This window comes from Chiloscyllium plagiosum, unplaced genomic scaffold, assembly GCF_037043375.1.
Source record: "Chiloscyllium plagiosum isolate Xiang-an unplaced genomic scaffold, Cpla_swu_hap1 HiC_scaffold_51, whole genome shotgun sequence".
Taxonomy (NCBI): domain Eukaryota; kingdom Metazoa; phylum Chordata; class Chondrichthyes; order Orectolobiformes; family Hemiscylliidae; genus Chiloscyllium; species Chiloscyllium plagiosum.
This window is the reverse complement of record NW_028270189.1, coordinates 37212146-37231552: the sequence shown is the minus strand read 5'-3', so window position 1 is coordinate 37231552 and position 19407 is coordinate 37212146. Positions and strand designations below refer to the sequence as shown.

The window sequence follows — 19407 nt, the reverse complement described above, 5'->3', positions numbered from 1 at the left end:
CTTAGGACGTTCAATAAAAACTGCAGAAACCAGATGTGTCGAGCAATGTATCTGGAAAGAGAAACAGAGATAATGATTTAAATATGGAACGTTTCTGATGAAGAACTCGAGTTTCCCAAGTCTAATCAAATTACTGGCCTGGTTTGCAAAATAGGTTTTCGGAACTTTGAGCGAAAATTATTCCAGCAGGAAAGTATTCTTACGTAGTCAGCAGGATTCGAACCTACGTGGGAAAACCCCAATGGATTTCTAATCCATCGCCTTAACCACTCGGCCATGACTACAGACGGCGCAGGAGGGTTGAGAATTGACTAAATCAGCCGTGATCTCATTGAAAGCTCTCGTTGACTTGATGAGCTAAATGCTTCAATCTCCTTTCAGACCTTTGCTGTCATTTGTAAGGTGCGAGACACCAATGTAAAAGAAGAAAAGCACAAAGGTAGGAAAAGATATTTGCAGCCAAACTGAGTCAAAATTATTTATTGAAAGGAAAATCACACTTGGCAATTTGCTAGATATCTTTGCGAACATGACCAGCAGAGGTAAGCAAGGGAGCTATTGATCTGAGTATTCTTGGACCTGAAGCAAACAAATAGTGACATATTCATTTCTTTTTCTGGCGAACGAAATGTTCTTTCCTGATGGTTACAATGAAAGAGATGGTTCCCAATAAAAGACAAACATTAAGTCGCATCTCGATATATTTCAATGTGACACGATTCATTTTCAGTCCCTAATTACCCCAGAGATGGACGGGGTGAGTTACTTTTCTTCACGCTTCAACTCCTCAGCGTGGAGGTACAAACATGAAACCGCTGGAGATGGAGTTCTTGCATTGGGAACCAGTGACACTGAAGGAACGATGTAAAAGTGAGGACTACAGATGCTGGAAACCTAATTTTAGATCAGAGTGATGCTGGAAAAGCACAGCAGGTCAGGCAGCATCCGAGGAGCAGGAAAGTCGACGTTTCTGTTGCCAGTCTTGCTGCGTTCCGCAAACAAGTTTCGTTTTTGGCTCAGATTTCCAGCTACTGCAGCTATTCGTTTTATGTTAACCTTCATAATGTTTTGGACAAAACCAAGGACCTTCCAGCATCGGAAAATCGGCAGAAGTACTGGTGCACCGATACGTTTGCTGAACAATGCAACCATTCCATGAGCGGGAATACGATCCGGGCCACGGTGCTGAGAGTACCGAATCCTCACAAGTAAATCTTCACACAAACATTTTCGTGCAGATTATTTTCAACTTGTCTTCGAAGATTTACAAAGTGGGGAAAGGCCATTCCGCCCTTTGTGCATTGCGGCTAATCAGAGAGCCGTCTATTCTAGTCGCAGTTTCCAATTTTGGCCCAAAGTTTGGTCATGGTGTCATGCAGAAACTCAGCGAGTTCACTCAGACATTTTTGTGTGTGCAGAAGGATTTGCCACATTTAAGGCAAATGCAATGGCATCCCGAATGGGTACATAGACAGGAAGCGTTCGGAGAGATTAGGAACACATTTTGGCAAATATGGTTCAATTAATTTCGGTTATCTGTTCAGCAGGGACATGTTCGATAGTAGGGTATTTTTCCGTGCTCGGCTTTGTTGATGTGCTCCCGCAGCTGACACCAGTTTTAATGGACCATTTGCAAAAAAATGCACTCTGTTTGTTAGGCAGTAAGCGCGTTTGCCTTTCTTTCTGGAGGGTGGATGGGACGAGTTGACCAAGCGATGAGGGTCTTTCCGGACTTTTGCTGCCAATGACCATTCGTTTGGCACCTTCCCAACTTTGCCATCAAAGAGTTTGGCTGAAGAATAATACCGCACGTATAATGTTACCCCCCTCAGCTCTCCAACGAATCCAGAAACTGACAACTCTTCATGTGGAACAGAAGCAAAACAGAAAGGGTGGACCATTGCCAGACACACCGAAGCATGCATGCTGCCTTTGTTGCAGTGCAAGCCGATTACGTCTTGAACTGCTCAGAGAAACGGCAGCGAGACAATTCAGGACATACTGGAGATTTAGTGCATTGCCAAGTCACAGGAAGTGCTCAACAAACATAAAACAAAACAGAACAGCAATAATCCATGAAAAATGAAGTTTACCAATTGCACTCGTGATGAAATTAGGTCAACAATGCGCTGATGACTCCATCTGATCGAGAGGACCAATCGCCAGCCCCCTTCACCAGGACCGTAATAAATGAAATGCGAGAAATACAAAAACATTTCTCATCGCGATTGCCAACCTTTTCGCCACTGCAACAACAAAAACGGCGAGCAGATACAATGCAGAATCTGGTTTCGTATCAGCAATGAAATAGTAATATCCATTCACTTTCAGTGAAAACGGTGAACAAAGGAAATTGTCTGAAATATAAATACCCAGCGCAGGCTGCTTGGTTCCCCGATTATACTGCTGTACAGACTTTCATATTTAAAGGTACCTTTCAAGGAGAGTGTTTGTGGCTGTCCATATGACAATGGAAATTGTTGCCCTCGTTCTCACTGCCATTATTGATCGTGTTGGGTTTGGCATCCTCACCGTGCACGCGGGAGTTCAGTGTACAATTCTCTGCTGTGAAAAATCGGAGTACTTTGGAGCAGAAAGATGCGAAGCTCGTCTGCTTCATGGAGATGTTGTTGGAATGTTTTGCGGTGCTGGGAAGTGGGATCCTCACAGTTCTGGGTAACATCCTCAGGGTTGCAGAGCCTGTTGTGAAGCCTGCTGTCCTGTGGCGGTTGGAATTGATTTAGTTTCAGTGCCGCTGGGTCCAGTTGTTGGTGTTGCAGATTGGATCCTGATCAATGTGTCTATTGATGGAATCCATGGATGGGTGCCCTGCTTCTAGAAATTCTCTGGCTGCCTTCTGATTGCCATATTCTATTACAGTTGTGCTGCTCTCGAGGATGCTTTCAGTCTGGACGTATAGCTACTCGGGACAGCTGGCCGTGCCAATTAGTGACGGACACACAAACTCTTTGCCAAGAATATGTATCCCACAACTGCATTCCCAGATGTGTGGCACACTAAATTGTCAACTAGGATATGCCATAAAGCAATTGAAACACCATGCTTCCCTTTAATAAAATAAATTTCTGGAAATTGATAGCCAGACTCCTCTGAACACACGGATTTAGGACAGCACATAAACCAACAGCCTCGCTGAGGGAAAGCTCACCAGAAAACAATATCCAATGCCCATCTTGTGCAGGACAAATGTGGTTGTCAAGATTCCACGCAGGGACTGCACGAAACACTATATCGGAGAAACAGTCGGACAACTAGCGAGCTTCAATCATGAACTTCAGCCAGCCAGTATACGCCATGGGCAGATGTTCTTGTAGTTGTATGTAGGGCATTGAGTGTTTCTGATTCAGGGGCTTGTACCGTCTGTAGCACTGGTTAATTCCTTGTGTTGTAACTACTGTTAGAACATATGTAAAACTCGATTGCTCATTGAGATGTACATCCAAAATATTAGCCGAGAGAAGGAATTTGGTGGTTTTTCTGGTGCTGTTCCTGTCATGCCGTCTGGAACTGGACTTATTGTGTGCTTCCTGACGGTTCGGTGCATGCTTCCGTGATCGTATTCTGGGCAGAAACCTGCGTTTTAGCTTCGATAGCGTGCGTTTGCAAACCTGGTACACCTCCCTGTATTTTGTTATCTCTTATTGTGTGCAGTTGCAACACGGCAAATTATTAATTTACATTGGAAGGTGACAAACGGAGGCGTGTGAAATGCCAAGGTATTAGTGACATTTATTAATTGGTTGCATATTACTTTGATTCAGGAGATAAGGATGTAAAACGTGTTTGTGTAGAAATGAGGACCAGTGAGGAAAGAAGTCATCCGCAGGTGTAGTTTACAAGTGCACTCGCAGTAACCACTCCGTACAAGAAACAAATACTACATGTGAGTGATAAAAGATGGCAATAGTTACGGGTGATCTTAGTTTCCAATCTCCCACTCACGGTTCAATGGTAAAAAAAAAGTTTGGATGACAATAATCAATAATTCATATCTGTCCCAGAGAACAACGCGAGCCATATTTTGGTCATCGATTAGTTTACAGCTGACTTAGTCTCTGTCTTTTCTTGGAAACCATCTCCTTTGTTGTGACCATCAGGAAAGATATTACTTTTGACATAAAGAAAATGAAGATTATGTCACTAATCTTTGTTTGTTTCATGCCCAAGTACAATCAGACGACCTTGATCAACTCTGCTAGTCATGCTAGCAAAGAAATCTGGAAACATGCCAAGTGTGATTTTTCGCTCAATAAATAATTTTGATTCAGTTTGATTGAAACCACCTCACCCTAAAGTTGTGCTTTTCTTCTTTTAAAATGGTGTCCGGTATCTTCCAAATGACGGCAAAGATATGAGAGCAGATGGAAGCAATTTAGCCGATCAAGTCTGCGACAACATTCAATGAGATCATGGCTGATTTGGTTAATTCTCAACCCCCGTTTTTATCCTCATCTCCGTGATGCTCCATGTCTGTCTATCACAGCCTTGAATACACCTCGCCTTCACAGCCCTCTGTTCTTAGGAAACCCATAGATTTGCTACCCTCTGAAAGAGTGAATATCCTCCTTATTATTTTCTTAAATGTTTGATCCCTTAATCTGTGAGAACGCACTCTCGTCCCAATTTCTCGCGGGTTACATCAGAGCAGAATAAGCCCCTGAAGGTAGGTCTGCACTCTCCAGTGCCATTCCGTGTATTTGAAACATTTTCATATTTTGACCTCTGATTAAACATAGTAGACCTAATTTGCACATCAGATTTGCCAGTGGTGGATCTTTTCAAGAAGACTTCAATGAGCGTAATTCTACTGGCAGTGAATAGGGCTAGACAAATTAGATTACTGACAGTGGGGAAACAGGCCCTTCGGGCCAACAAGTCCACACCGCCGTGCTAAAGCACAACCCACCCATCCCCCTACATTTACCCCTTACTTAACACTACGAGCAATTTAGCGTGGCCAATTCGCCTGACCTGACCTGCACATCTTTGGACTGTGGGAGGAAACCGGAGCACCCGGAGGAAACACACGCAGACACGGGGAAAGCGTGCAAACTCCACACAGTCAGTCGCCTGAGGCGGCAATTGAACGCGGGTTTCTGGCGCTGTCAGCCAGCAGTGTTAACCACTGTGCCACCGTGCCGACCTAATGCAAGGACATTTTTCTTTCGCGATCCAGTGCTGTGTTTATTCAACTCTCTGCACATGAAAATGGATCCTACCTATCCACTTTATCCCTCATCAATATGTGTGCAATTCAAATTGATGCGGCCATGACGACACGCGCGCAATGCTGTCTTCGTATGTCTTATGTAATGGAAAGTTCCAACCTGAAACACCAGGATTTGGCTTTCCTTGGCACCCCAGCATCCTCCTCCTTTCGAAAGCAAGAGAGTCTGACAGCGAATACTGGGGTACCAGGAAAAGCCAAATCCTGGTGTTTCAGGTTGGAACTTCCCGTTACATAAGACATACTAAGACAGCATTGCACGCGTGTAGTCATGGCCGCGTGATACAGGTGATGGATTAGAAATCCATTGGGGCTTCCCTCCGCAGGTTCGAATTCTGCTGGCTCCGTTTTCAGTGATGTCATGCAGGACGAGTTTTCACTCACAGCTCAGAAATCTCGTCTCAACAAACAAGACCTGTCAGTCGATTAGACTTCAAAAAATCAACTTATCAATCAAAAATAAAACACACTTAAAACATTATCTCCGTTTCTCTTTTCACACTTACTGCCAGACCCATTGAGATTTTGCAGTATTCTTTGAATGTACTGTGCAGAAGTGCTGCTTTTGAATAGATTCCTTTTACCGCAGTCCTCCGTTCACTAACTCTGGTCAGTGGCAACACTTCCCCTCGCTCGTCGAAGAGCCAATCCCCACCACTAATTTTCCCATCATTATAAATTGCCGCAGGAAATTGCTGACAAACCATCTTTGCTCCAAAGCGAAACTGTTTTCTGTGCAGCATCGTTTCGTTTTTCTAATGGGGCCAGGAAAATGTTTTCCAAACAGAAACCATTGGTATGACGAACGATAAAAAAAGTTTCTGCATTGCTTTAATGGTTAATGTAAAGAACTGTGGATTCTGGGAATCTGAAGCAAAGACAGAAACTGCTGTCGAAACTAACCAGTTTGGCAGTGCCTGTTGGAGATTACCGAGTTCTGATGAAGTTTTGAAATATTTGTCTCTGATTCTCTCTGAATAGACGCTGTAAGAGTTGCTGATATTCTCTGGTATTTCTGTTCGTGGTTTTAACTGAATGCCTATTCCATTTATAAGGATGATACAACCAAAACCATCACAAACCAAAATTAAGAACTAACACCTCAGCATCTCACTCCACCGCAAGCCCAAGGATAACTACACGATACTGCACTTCTCCAGCTTCCACCCTAAATATATTAAAGAAGCCATACAGTAAGGACAGGCGCTTCACCGCACAGGAACCGCTCAGATGAGGAATAATGCGACAGACACCTAAAGGTTTTGAAGGATATCCTCATGATGATGGGGTACATGTTGAACTGATTGAACACCAATTCCGGTGTGCCACAGTGAAAATCTGCTGCGAACTCGTCAGAAGACAGACAGAGGATGCGACTAATAGAGTATCTTTCATCGTCAGTACTTTCCTGGAGTTCAGCACGTTCTTCACAGGATTCAGCATGTCACCGATGATGATGAACATCTCACTAAGAACATCCCCATGGCTTCAATTCTCACCTTCAAACACCCAGCAAAATTATAACATACGACCGTTTACAGTAAACTACTCAACGTTCACATAGCATTAACCACGACACCACAGCACCATGCCTTCACAACCTTTACAAGACATGGACACTACCATCACTCGTTAGTACACCACCCACCACGTACACGACAGGTACTCATGTGACTCAGGCAATGTTGTTTGTCACATATGCAGCAGGCAATGATACCACAAGATACCACAAGATACCCAGTAATGGTATATTGGCGAGACCATGCAGATGGTGTGCCAATGGATGAAAGGTAACGGCATAACATTTGCCAGACAGGATTATTCACACCCAGTCGGGGAAGAGTTCAGCAATCAAGGACATTTGGTTTTCAATCTTCGACTAAATGTCGGCCAAGGCGGCTTTCGAGATACACAACAACGCAAAATCGCCAAACAGAATTGGATCGCCAACTGCCTTCGTTGTGGTGATGGCATCAACCATGATATTCGGTTAATGTCACACCACATGTGACCCACCACACTGTTCTGTATCTGTGAAATCTTCCTTGTTGTTCTGTTTTCACACCATCCCCGTGACATGTTGTTATTGTCTCTCTACCTTAATCACTTTGTTCAATATTGGCTAACTGATAATTTGGGTCAGACTCGCAGCATGCAACTCGAGCCAAAGAAAAATCAGAAGAACTGGGGATGCTGTAAACCAGGAGCAAGGGCAAGGGTTACTGGATGGGGTGGGGGAACGGGACTGGGGCATCGTGGCGAAGGGGGAAGGTGCTTCGCTGGTCTGGGGACATCTGTGGAGGAACATGAGAGTTAATGTTTCGGAGCTGGTGTCCCTTCCTCTGGTGTTTTTGTTGTGGAGCGGTTTTCCAGTTGCTTCTGTTTCTGTTCCATGTCATCCCAGTGCCTTGATATGTCTCCAGTACGACTTTATTTTAACGGTTTGTAATTATCCCTCTGCCTCACTTTGTTGGATCATAGGTCAACCATTCTGTTGGCACTCAGTTATTGACACATTGCTCACACTGTCTGATACTCTTGTTCACTTGCAGAGACTAAGTCTTTGACACTCCGCTCCCACAATTTGCCTGATATTTTGATCTGTCTGCCCTTGATCTCTATTCCCTTAAATTGAGTGTTCTGTGTTATTCCCTCCCACTTCACCTAAAGAAAGGGCTCTGGTCCGAAATCTTGTTATTTCAAATAAACATGTGCATCTATAACCTGGTGTGATTTCTGAATTGGTCCATCGCAGTCCAAAACCGCAACCTCCACAGCAGGTACACGGAAACACCACCACACGCACTTTCCCCTCCACATTATGTTCAAGCTCATTTACTCCTGTTGCCGCATGTAATTCTGAACTTGTTGTTGTTCGTGATGAAATCTTAAGGTTCAAGCGGTTCTTTTGCAATGTATGTACTTTGGAATGTGGTTCAATTTCAAAGAAAAACATACTTCAAGGGACGATATATGCTTCAAAGCTTTGCCTGAGTTGTTTAAATGTCATTTATCTTGAACCCAGTGAGCTGACGGAAGAATAAACATGCTTTGCAATTCTACCACACGGTGCCAGGGACCCAGTTCAATTCCAGCCTGAGTCGAATGTCTGTATGGTGCTTGTACTCCTCCCATGTGTGCGTGAGTTTTCCTCCCACATTATGAAAGCTGTGTAGTTTCGGTAGGATTGCCAAATGGAAAAATACCCAACTTGTCCAGGTATGTGGACTTCAGGTTATTTCCCTGTGAGAAACTGGAAGTGGATCGATTAGGAAGTGGTTTTTGTTGGGATAATCTTCACTGCTTTGGTGTGGGCTTGATAGACCGAACGGCCTACTTCCACACAATTGGGATTTTATGAAAATTATTGCGATCGTGCGATTTTCCAGACAGTCCGAAAGATAAATAATGTTTCCAGGTGTCGTTTTGAATGTCTGCAAACGATATTCCAATTCTCACACAGGAGCTACACCTCGAAGTCTGCACTTATGCAATTTAAAATTGTGCATTCAGTGTTCACGCTTCGGAAATCACAGCTTTTTACCATTAAGATCAAATCTTGTGTTTCTTAATTTATATCATAGACAGTCGAATTAGTCTCATTTATCTACATTTAATGCATGTACTTCAAACTGCTTGGAATGGTAACCTCTCAGATTCAGGTTCATTTTGATCGTGGATAGGTAGATGACAACCACTCTTCCCATCATCCCAAGTGATTTGCAAGGCATCGATCACCAACGCTGAGCCGTGCTGCTCCCTGGGAGAGAGTGAAGCACGGTGATGGCCTGTTCGGTGACATCATACATGTATTTGTCTCCAGTTAGTTTCTATGGCGTAGGACTGACAATGAGGGGAGGTTCGAAGGCAAGAGCTGATTCTGGGAGGGGAAGCCTCTTGAAGAGGTTTTGGCAGTATCTGAGAGACTTTCCAAACTTCAAACAGGCAAAGTCATTGAATAAAATCTCGGGGGATGCCTTCTAACAGGAGAATGGTGGAACCGAAAATATATAACATAGCCTAAATGAAGATAAATACTGCAATCTTAGCAGGACGAATGGTAAGAAGAACATATTTGATTGAGGACTTCCGGCTGAAGCCTGTAAGTAGCGCAGCTTAGTCAGCTGCTCATAAATGATGATAAAACATCTATCCTTTAACTGATCACCTTCAGCCACGTGCTGGAGTATGTCGAATCTACTTATGTCTACCTTTTGCTGCAAAATGGCTATGGAGACGTGTTTGTCTTTGATATCAGGCTTATTCGGAAGAATGGCTCCACTAAGGTTTGAAGTTAGCTTTCGTGATTCGTTGGTGAGCACTGCTGCCTTACAGCATGAAGGACCTGGATTCGATTCCAGCCTCAGGCGACCGTTTAGAGTTTGCATATTCTCCCTGTGTCTGCGTGGGTTTCTTCGAGTTACTCCAGTTTCCTAGTCCAGTCCAAAGATATGCAGGTTAGATAAATTGAATATGCTAAATTGTACCTCGTTCTCCAGAATGTGTTGGACAGGAGCAGTGCAAAGTAGTAGGGAAGGGAAATTGCTGTGGGTGGAATACTCCTTAGAGGTTGCGTGTGAACCTGTTGGGCCTAATAACCTGTTTCCGCACTGTAGGGATGGTATGATTCTATTTCATAACGTCAGTACTTGAACAGTGTAAGGCATAGTACAACTCAGCAGCTTGCTAGTAAAATAGTGAATGGTGGATTCACGCTAATTATCTGTGTCAAAGTTAACTGGCAAGTGTTCATTTCAATTCGAATTGACGACTATGCAAATTTAATTGAAACAGAATCATGGCTGGAAAATACTTCCAGTGAAAATGCATCACCAAATTCAACATTTCTATTCATGGCAAGTTGCTGACTCAGCCGATCTCAAATGTCTGATTACATGAATCTGCTGTAAGAACACAGGGATACATATTTCCAAACTGCTCCTCTCAACTCTGTAGCTTAAGCGTTACATTTTTGTGAAGGTTTTCTACCTCCCAGTAAGTGTTGGCCTTCTAACAATTGCGTTTGACAAAGTTTATTTGAACAATTCATTAAACTATTTGAATGTTTTGAAGTGGGGGAGGAGAGCAACCCTCTGATCCACTGGGACAGTGAAGGACTGACTGAAGGAATACCTATCCAATTGTGATGTTTAGTAGCTTGCAAGGGAACATACAGATAATTATTTTCCCATTCGTTTACTTCATTTGTCTTTAGGACGATAGTAGTACTAGAGTTCGAGTGTGCTGTCAAATGGAAATTGTTGATGAATCAAAAAGCTGCGGCAGTGGTGAATGGATTGAAATTATACATAAAGTGCCAATCGAACTGACTCAATTGCCATGGAATGGAACTCAGCCGGCGTGGTAGCAACTGTGAAAAGTGTCAGAGAAGTAATGTTTCTTGTCCTACATGTCCTCTCTTCAGTACTGTTCTGAAGAAGAGTCATTTTGGCCTCAAAACGTTAACTGTCTTTCTCTCCAAGTATGCTGTTAGGGTTGCTGAACTTCTCCAGCACTTTCTGCTTTCATTTCAGTTATTAAATGTCGGCAGCATTATCCTTTTGTACGAATGCTTCATAATGGCGCTGTCCAACATATTGAGGTATGTTGTCGATATATTTGTTCAGTCAATCGGGGAGTATTCCATCACACACTTGACGTGAGCCTTCTCGGTATTAGAGAAGCGATTAGGTCAGAAAGCCCATGACTGATGGAAGTTTTCTTGCCATCTGGCCTGCTCTTGTAGGGAGGACAGTTCATTTTGGGGTTAATAGTAACTCCCAGATTGTTGATCGTTGAAGACTAGGTAATGGCAACACCATTGAATTTCCAGAGGTGTTGATTAGATTATCTTAATCAGGATGTGTGAAATTCATTTCACTTGTCTGCCCAGGCCTTCACATTGCCAGAAGTCTGCTGCATTGTGAAATGGAATGCTTCAGGAGTTGAGGAGTTAAGAATGCGGCTGAACTCTGGACATTTATTAACGAACAGAACCTTGAATAATTCCTGACGTGAGGTCCTGGAGTTTAGATAACTGACCTGCAACAACCAATCCAGTTTCTGTGCGTCTGGAGTCACATGTATCTTGGAGCAAATAAGAATAGCAGCTTTACTTCCCTAAGGGGTAGAGGCAAATCGGAAGGGATATTCCATGGTAGGTTGTAATGGGTTAAAGGCATTAGACATAGAATTTCAACTTAGAATTCATGGCATCTATCGTTGCAGGGTTTGAATTCTGGAATATCTTCATGTGAGCTGATTATCATTTACTGACGAGCAATTCTTCTCCAAAACTGGGATTAAGCTTGTTATTAAGCTTCTTCATTTCTCAGAAACTTGAATAAAAAACAAACAAAAAAATGTAAGCAATGCTGCAGTCTCAGTCTCCACAAGCTGCTTACACACAGTACAATGCAACACCTTTGGTGATGCATCAACTCAGATTTTCAAACAAGGAGCTTGTCAGTTGCCTGAAGGGAGAGATAACGTCGCACAGAAAACTGCATCAAACAATTCAAACATGTGGAGAAGGTGATCCTCACTATCCTGGTCTTCATTGGCTTTCCTTATAAGGCATTATGACAATTTCACTTGTTTTAGTCTGCTGCTGATCTGCTCTTTGGTTTTAACTTTTGAACAATAAAGTCTCCAATTCACTGACAGGTTTCCTTATTTAGACACAGGAAGTGCGATATCAGTTCACTGAGCAGTAGTCTCCTTACAATTCTCCAGTGATAGAGACTCCCGATGTCACTGCAAATGCAGAACTTCCTAATCTCTGTGTTCTGCCACCCGTTCCGGTTTCATACCGTTTGTAGGTATGGTAAGAAATCAGGCAAGCCAGTTGCAAAAATAGGTCAACGGAAGTGAAACATTAACTCTTGCTATCCCACAGATGATGTAAGACATGCTGAGCCATTTCTGTTTCTGATATACAAATGAAGCCTGTTTTTGGGACAACTTTGAATGTTAAGTGGTGACCTGAGAGAAGTAATGCAAGATACTAAAATGAAGCGATAAACTGTTTCAGTTCGCTGTGGATTCTGCAATGAGTCTGAAAATGAGGTTCAGAGTATTGAGGACAGATGTTAGTGAGCACTTCTACACACAATATTTGGGAGAGGTTTGGAACTCACTTTTACAAACGACAGTAGATGCAGGGTTTTTATTTTGTTTGCCAGAATCAACCCTGTGATTGTTTACATCTATCTCTAAGGACAATAGCAGCAGAAACAAGAAAAAACTGTGACCTCAAATCACCTATCAGGGATCTCGCCTTTCTGAGGTGGAAGTATCTAGCTATTCCTAAATCCTGGAACTCCCTCGCTAACAGCATTTTGGCTGTACCTCTATGTTAAGTTCGCTCAAGTTTCTGTACAGGAGCTCATCATCTCAATCACTGGAGTAATTAGGGATGGGCAGTGAATCCAATGCCATTGAGTGACGTCTGTATGCCACTAATGAGTTTCGAACATCTGCAGGTTCTACGTGTTCGCCCACAAGCGATCGGGAGAAGGGAGTAGTGGAGCAGGGCGTTTGCGTAAAGTGAAAGGCAATGATGACTGGAGGGCGTGAGGCTGTAAGTGAGAGAGGAAATGATGATGCAAGGCTCACTGTTGGTGTTAATGGGTCAGCCAATACTGGCCACTGTTTACACTGACCTACACAACATTGCTGATCAATTCACCACAATGATACTGTTCTCTTGGCGTTGTATTCCCTCTGTGCATATTAACGTGGTTAATGGGCCCCGAGAGGATGGACGTATCTTCTTTATCCTGTCGGCTAAAACAGATGAATATATCAGTTTGAAATGAACGCAATACGAGATTGGCTCTTTCTGTGCATTTGCACTGGAGAATGTCCAGGTGTGAACGTTTCTTTTCTGTATCAGCAGAGGTTAGTTTAAATTCTTATGGAGCAACTTTAATAAAGTAACAAATGTCCAAGTTACTGTGATTGAACAGCTAATTAAATACACATATGGATTTGAACAGCATCTTCTGCGCTGACACCGTTGATGAATTAGTTAAAGCTCCTGGTAATAACGAGACTAGTATGGTGTCACATCCTGGCGTTGCATGTCTTGTACATTGAAGGATCGTTGCTTAGACTTCTTTAAAATGCTGTATTGTTGATCCACCATACCGAAAGAGCATGCTTCTTGTGTTTGAGCTCAGCGCATTTTTATTTCGTGTTACCACGTCCTGCCGCCTGCTGTGGCCCCATTAGTCAATATAGATCCTGCTAATTCAACGGAAAGATTCTTTACTTTGTTCCACAAGGACGTTTCAGTTAACAGTCGAATGCGCTGAAACTTCCAACCTAATAAATTCGAAGATCCCCTAAAGCAGTCCGTGACTGAATTCCAAATTCAATGTGCCATTCCCTGAACGACTATTGTCCTCTATCAGTTTTACTTTTCCAAATGAAAGACTGAACCATTCATTATGGAGACATTTTAACAGTCTGATACCCCCAAGTCAGACACACCCATGTCACTGGGAACCAGCTCACCTCCATCAGGAATAATCTCCTTTTTTGCCTCTCAGTGCCTTGTGTGTTCCAGAGATTTTCATTGTCGCAGAGTCCAGATGAAGTCTCTATTCCCCATGTACAAGGGTGAGAATTATTTCAATGTCTCAGACCAGTTCCTGTCCCGACAACGTCAGAGTCAATATTCTGGCCTCTGCTCGGTTTGACAGTTCACCCTTCTGCATTCTGATTCCACTTCCCAAAGAGTTTCTCAAGATTTGCAAAGCTGGTGCCTGGATTGGTTTGGCTCCTTAACAATTTCCAACTGCCAATTGAAAATATTTACACAGTAAAGCTTCGGAAACCTCGGGTCTGCACCATGTCCAGTGATGAGAAGTCCCGTTTGGTGGAGAGATTCCCGAGGCTGGTGAGTGTCACTTTAGATCAAAGATGGTTAAGTGGCAATTTCCTGCGGTTGTTTTTAATGATGGGAGAGGGAGCGGTGGGGAATGAGCACTTTGACGAGCAGGAGGAAGTGTTGCCACTGACCCGAGTCAGAGAACAGTGGACAGGGATTGAAGGAATCGAATGAAAAGCAGCACTTCTGCTTAGGACGTTCAATAAAAACTGCAGAAACCCGATGTGTCGAGCAGTGTATCTGGAAAGAGAAACAGAGATAATGTTTTAAATATGGAACATTTCTGATGAAGAACTCGAGTTCCAAAGTCTAATTAAATTACCGGCCTGGTTTGCAAAATAGGTTTTTTGAACTTTGAGCGAAAAGTCGCCCAGCAGCAAGTCATTCATAGCGGAGTCAGCTGGATTCGGACCTACGCGGGGAAACCTGAATGGATTTTTAACCTATCACCTTAACCACTCGGTCATGAGTACTGACTAAAAAGCAGAGTTGAGCATGAACCAAATCAGCCATGATCTCATTGAAAGCTGTCGCTGACTTGATGGGCTAAATGCGTCCATCTCCTTTCATACCTTTGCTGTCAATTGTAAGGTGCGAGACACCAATGTAAAAGAAGAAAAGCACAAAGTTAGGAAATGATATTTGCAGCCAAACAGAGTCAAAAATGTTGATTGAAAGGAAAATCACACTTGGCAATTTGCTAGATCTCTTTGCAAACATGACCAGCAGAGGTAAGCAAGGGAGCTGTTGATCTGAGTATTCTTGGACCTGAAACACAACAGAATATGTCTCTTGGGTACTATTTTGGATGTATTTCTCAATGAGCTATCATGTTTTACACATGTTCCATCAGGAGTTACCTCACACAAGGAAGTAACCAGTGCTGCAGACGGTCATATAATCCGAGTTCCAAGTCCCGGAGTCGGAGACACTCAGTGCCCTGTGTGTACCTACAAGGAACAGCTGTACATGGGGTTTACAGGGTAACAGAACTGCATGAATGCAGCTCGATGGTCGTCTGTCTGCTTCTCCTCTATAGTTTTCTGTGCAGTCCCTGCGTGCAATCTTGTCAACTATGTTTGACCGGCACAAGATGGGCATTGGTCACTTGTCTCTGAGAGAGGCTGTTGGTTTATGTGTTGTCATAATTCCGAGTGTAAGGAGGAATCTAGTTGTAAGTTCCCAGGAACTTACTTCAAAAAATGGAAGTGTGCTTTTTAACTCGCCGTGTGGCATATCCTCGCTGCGAAGTTCGTGCACTGCGAATCACGTTGCGGGACAATCCAATTTTGGCAAAGAATTTGTGTGGCAGTCACGAGTTGTCATGACCAGCTATCCCTAGTTGCAATACGGACCAATGGCAAGAACGACAAATTCGATTAGAGCAGCACAAGTTTAATGTGACAGGGCAAACAGAAGGCAGCCAGATTTCTGGGTGTAGGGCAATCACCCAAGGTACCTTTTCATATTAAAGTCTGTGCATCAGTAGAATCTGTAACCCAAGTAGTCTATGTTGGTTATTCATATTCCAGACAACTTGTGTTGTTCCCCGTTTACTCTTAAAATGAATGGACATAGTCACTTCACGGTTATTTCGAAAGAAGATCCTGCATTGAATCTGTTCGCCGTTTTTTGATGCTGTGGCGAAAAGGTGGGCAATCACGATGTGAAACGTTGCTATACCTTCATTTCCTTCATTATTGTCCTGGTGAGGGAGAAAGGTGATTGGCTCTGTCGATCAGAAGGGGGCACCGGCGCATTGATGGCCTAATTTAATCACGGATATAATTGGAAATGTTCACTTTTAATGGTTCGATGTTGTTCTTTTTTTTATATGATACTTGAGCACTTTCTGGGACTTGGCAATAAACTAAATCTCAAGTAGTTTTCGAATTGCCTCGCTGTTACTTGTGCAGGCGGTTCATGTCAGAGACGACTCACAGTGCCTCACAAACAGCACTTAAGCTTCGGTGTGTCTGATCATGGTACCGCCTTTTCAGTTTTGATTCTGTTCCACGTTAAGAGCTGTCAGTTTTTGGATTCGCTGGAGAGCAAAGTGGGTAATGTGAAATGTGAGGTATTTTTCTTCAGCCAAAATCTTTGACGGCGAACTTGGGAAAGTGTCAAGAAGAATGGTCATTGGCAGCAAATATCCGGAAAACCTTCATCGCTGTATCGGTTGGGCCCATCCACCCTCCAAACAAAATAGCCAAACTCGCTGACTGAGTAACGAACATCATGCGTATTTTGCAAGTGGTGTATTCAAACCGTTTCCGGTGGCTGGAGAATCTCAGAGTTGTCGAGCATGGAAACAAATCCCGCGATCCAATTTATGAGGACCTGTAGGGATAATTCAGGGAGCTAGGAGAGAAATTAAAGAGGAGGACCTCAAAGGTAGTAATCTCGGGATTACTGCCGGTGCCATGTGACTGCCAGCATAGAATTGAATAAAAAAAGGCAAGATGAACACGTGACTTGAGGAATGGTGCTGCAGGGCGGGTTTCAGATTTGTTGGATTTTGCGACCAGTTTTGGGGAATGTGGGACGATAAGAAAATTAACGATCTACATCTGAACCAGACAGGAACGAATGTCCTTTCGGGAGTTTTTGCTACTGCTGTTGGGGAGGTTTTATACTAATGTGGAAGAGGGCTGCGAACCACACCATTAAGCAAGTCGGCAGTGAGGTGGAAACTGGAAATGCTAAGAATCAGGAAGATAGCATTAATAATGGGAAGAGTAGGCAGAGAGCAGATGAATGCAAAAGAACTGGTGGCCTGAAATGCATCTACTTTAATGCATGGAGAATAGACAGATGAACTTAGGGCTTAGGTTGGTGCCTGGGAATATGACGTTTTTGCGATCACAGAGATTTAGTTGAAGGAAGGGCATGTATGGCAACCAAATGTTCTAGGATATAGACGCTTCAGACGGGAAAGGGAGGGAAAAAAAGGGGAAGGAGTTGCATTGCTGGTCCGGGATGATATCATGGCTGTGCGAAAGGAGGACACCATGTTGGGCTTGGGTCGTGAGACACTATGGATGGAGCAATGAAATAAGAAGGCTGAGATTAGATTTTTGGGGCTGTATTGCAGTGAGCGTGAGGTGTAAGAACAAAATAGTTAAACAGATCATGGAAAGACGTAGAGGCAATAATTTAGTGTTTATTGGAGATTTCCGTTTTCCCAACATTGACCGGGATACTCTTAGCGTCAGAGGTCTGGATGGGATACAATTTGTAAGAAGCCTCCAGGTGAGTTTTCTGGAGTGGTATATCAATAGTCCGACGAGGCAATAGGCTACATTGGAACTGATATTGGGGAATAAGCCAGGGCTGGTGCTAGCAGTTGCTGTGGGTGATTTCTTTGAGAAGTGTCCAATATTCTGTAAGTTTTAGAATACTCATTGACAAAGATGAGAGTGGTCCTGAGGAAAGAGTACTAAACTGTGCCAAAGCTAATTACATCAAAATTATGCAGGAGGTCGGAAATGTGGATTGGAAACAGCTATTTGTAGGAAGGTCCACATTTCATATGTGGCAGGCTTTCAAAGATAGGTTAAATATAGTGCAGGATAGGCATGTCCCGTTGAAGGCAAAGGATTCGAAAGGCAATATTCGTGAACTGTTGATGACAGGACAATTGTACGACTCACCAAGAGGAAAAGGCAAGCATACATAACGCCTCGGCAGCTAAGAACATAATGGTCCCTGGAGGAACATGAGAAGAGTAGGACAAGTCTTAAACGAGGAATGAAGGGGGTTAAAAGGGGTCATGAAACAACTTCACGCGAGCACAATTGAGGAGAATCTTAAAGCCTATTATTCATATATAAGAAGTAAACGGGTAACCAGAGAAAGGATTGGTCCACTAAAGGAAAATGAACGAAGGCTGTATGTCGAATCTGAGAGATTGGGTATGATTCTGAATGATTATTTTGCATCAGTGGTCACAGAGGAGAGTAACATGGTGAATGCTGAGTCTAGAGTAAGACATTTGATTAGTCTAGATCATGTTGACAGAAGTAGGGAAGCTGTGTTGGGCAGGCTAGTGGTAATTAATGTGGACAAATCCCCAGGAACGGATGGGATCTATCCCTGGTTCCTGAGTGAGGTGAGAGAGGAAATAGTTGGGGCCCTGGCAGATATCTTCGTGGCATCCTTCAGCACAGGTGAGGTTCTGGCTGACTGGAAAGTTGCTCATATTGTCCCCTGTACAAGAAGTATATAGGGATATTCCGGATAACTACAGAACAATGGGCCTAACATCAGTGTTGGGAAAGTTGCTGGAGAAGGTACTGAGGGATAGGATTATTCATATTTACAAAATAATGTGCATATCAGTGAGAGGCATAGATTTTTTCGGGGAAGTGCCCAAGTTGATAGATGAAGGAAAGGCTGTTGATGTCACATACATGCACTATAGTAAGGAGTTAGATAAGGTAACCAAATACAGAACGTAAAGTAACATGGTGTGCAGGGTGTTCTAGACAAGTGGATAAAGAATTAGTTGAGCAATAGGAGACATAGAGTGGCAGTTGAATGAGTTTCGGGAAATGGAGAAAGATGAGCAGTAGTGCTCCACAGGGGTCAGTGTTGTGGCCACTTTTGTTTGTGATATACATAAATGATCTGGAAGAGAGCACTGTTGGAATGATCAGAAAGTTTGCAGATGACACGAAGATTTCTGGACTAGCAGAAAGTATAAGTGACCGTTAAAGAATACAGGAGGATATTGATATACTGGAAATTGGGCGTAAAAGTGGCAGCTGGAGTTCAAAACAGACAAATGTGAGGTGAGACATTTCGGTTAGTCTAATTCTAGATGGGGTTATACAATGAACGGAAGAGCTTTGGGAAAAAAAAGTTGATGGACAGAGAGATCTGTGAGTACAGGCCCATTATACACTTAAGGTTGCTGCACAGGTGGATAGAGTCGTCAAGCAGGCATTTAGTATGCTTGGCTTCATTGGATGGGGTATTGAATAGAATGGCTGGCAAGTCATGTTAAAATCGAACAATACATTGGTCTGGCCACACTTAGAATACTGTGTAAATTTCTAGTCGCCACATTACCAAAAGGATGTGGACGCTTTGGAGAGGGCGTGTAAAAGGTTTAAGCGGATGTTGCCTCGTATGGAAGTTGCAATCTAGGAAGAGAGGTTGCGTACATTAGGTTTGTTTTCATTCGAAAAAAGGAGTTTGAGGGGGACCGTTTTGAGGTTTACAAAATCATGAAGGGTACAAACAGCGTCGATAGAGAAAA

General features: G+C 43.2%; 1 non-coding gene across 1 annotated transcript; it reads right to left on the bottom strand.

Annotated features, from left to right (window-relative positions):
- Positions 1–202: 202 nt before the first annotated feature.
- trnas-aga (transfer RNA serine (anticodon AGA)) lies at positions 203–284 on the bottom strand. The gene has a single exon. It is a non-coding gene; the product is annotated as a tRNA-Ser (tRNA).
- Between the last annotated feature and the right edge of the window lie 19123 nt (positions 285–19407).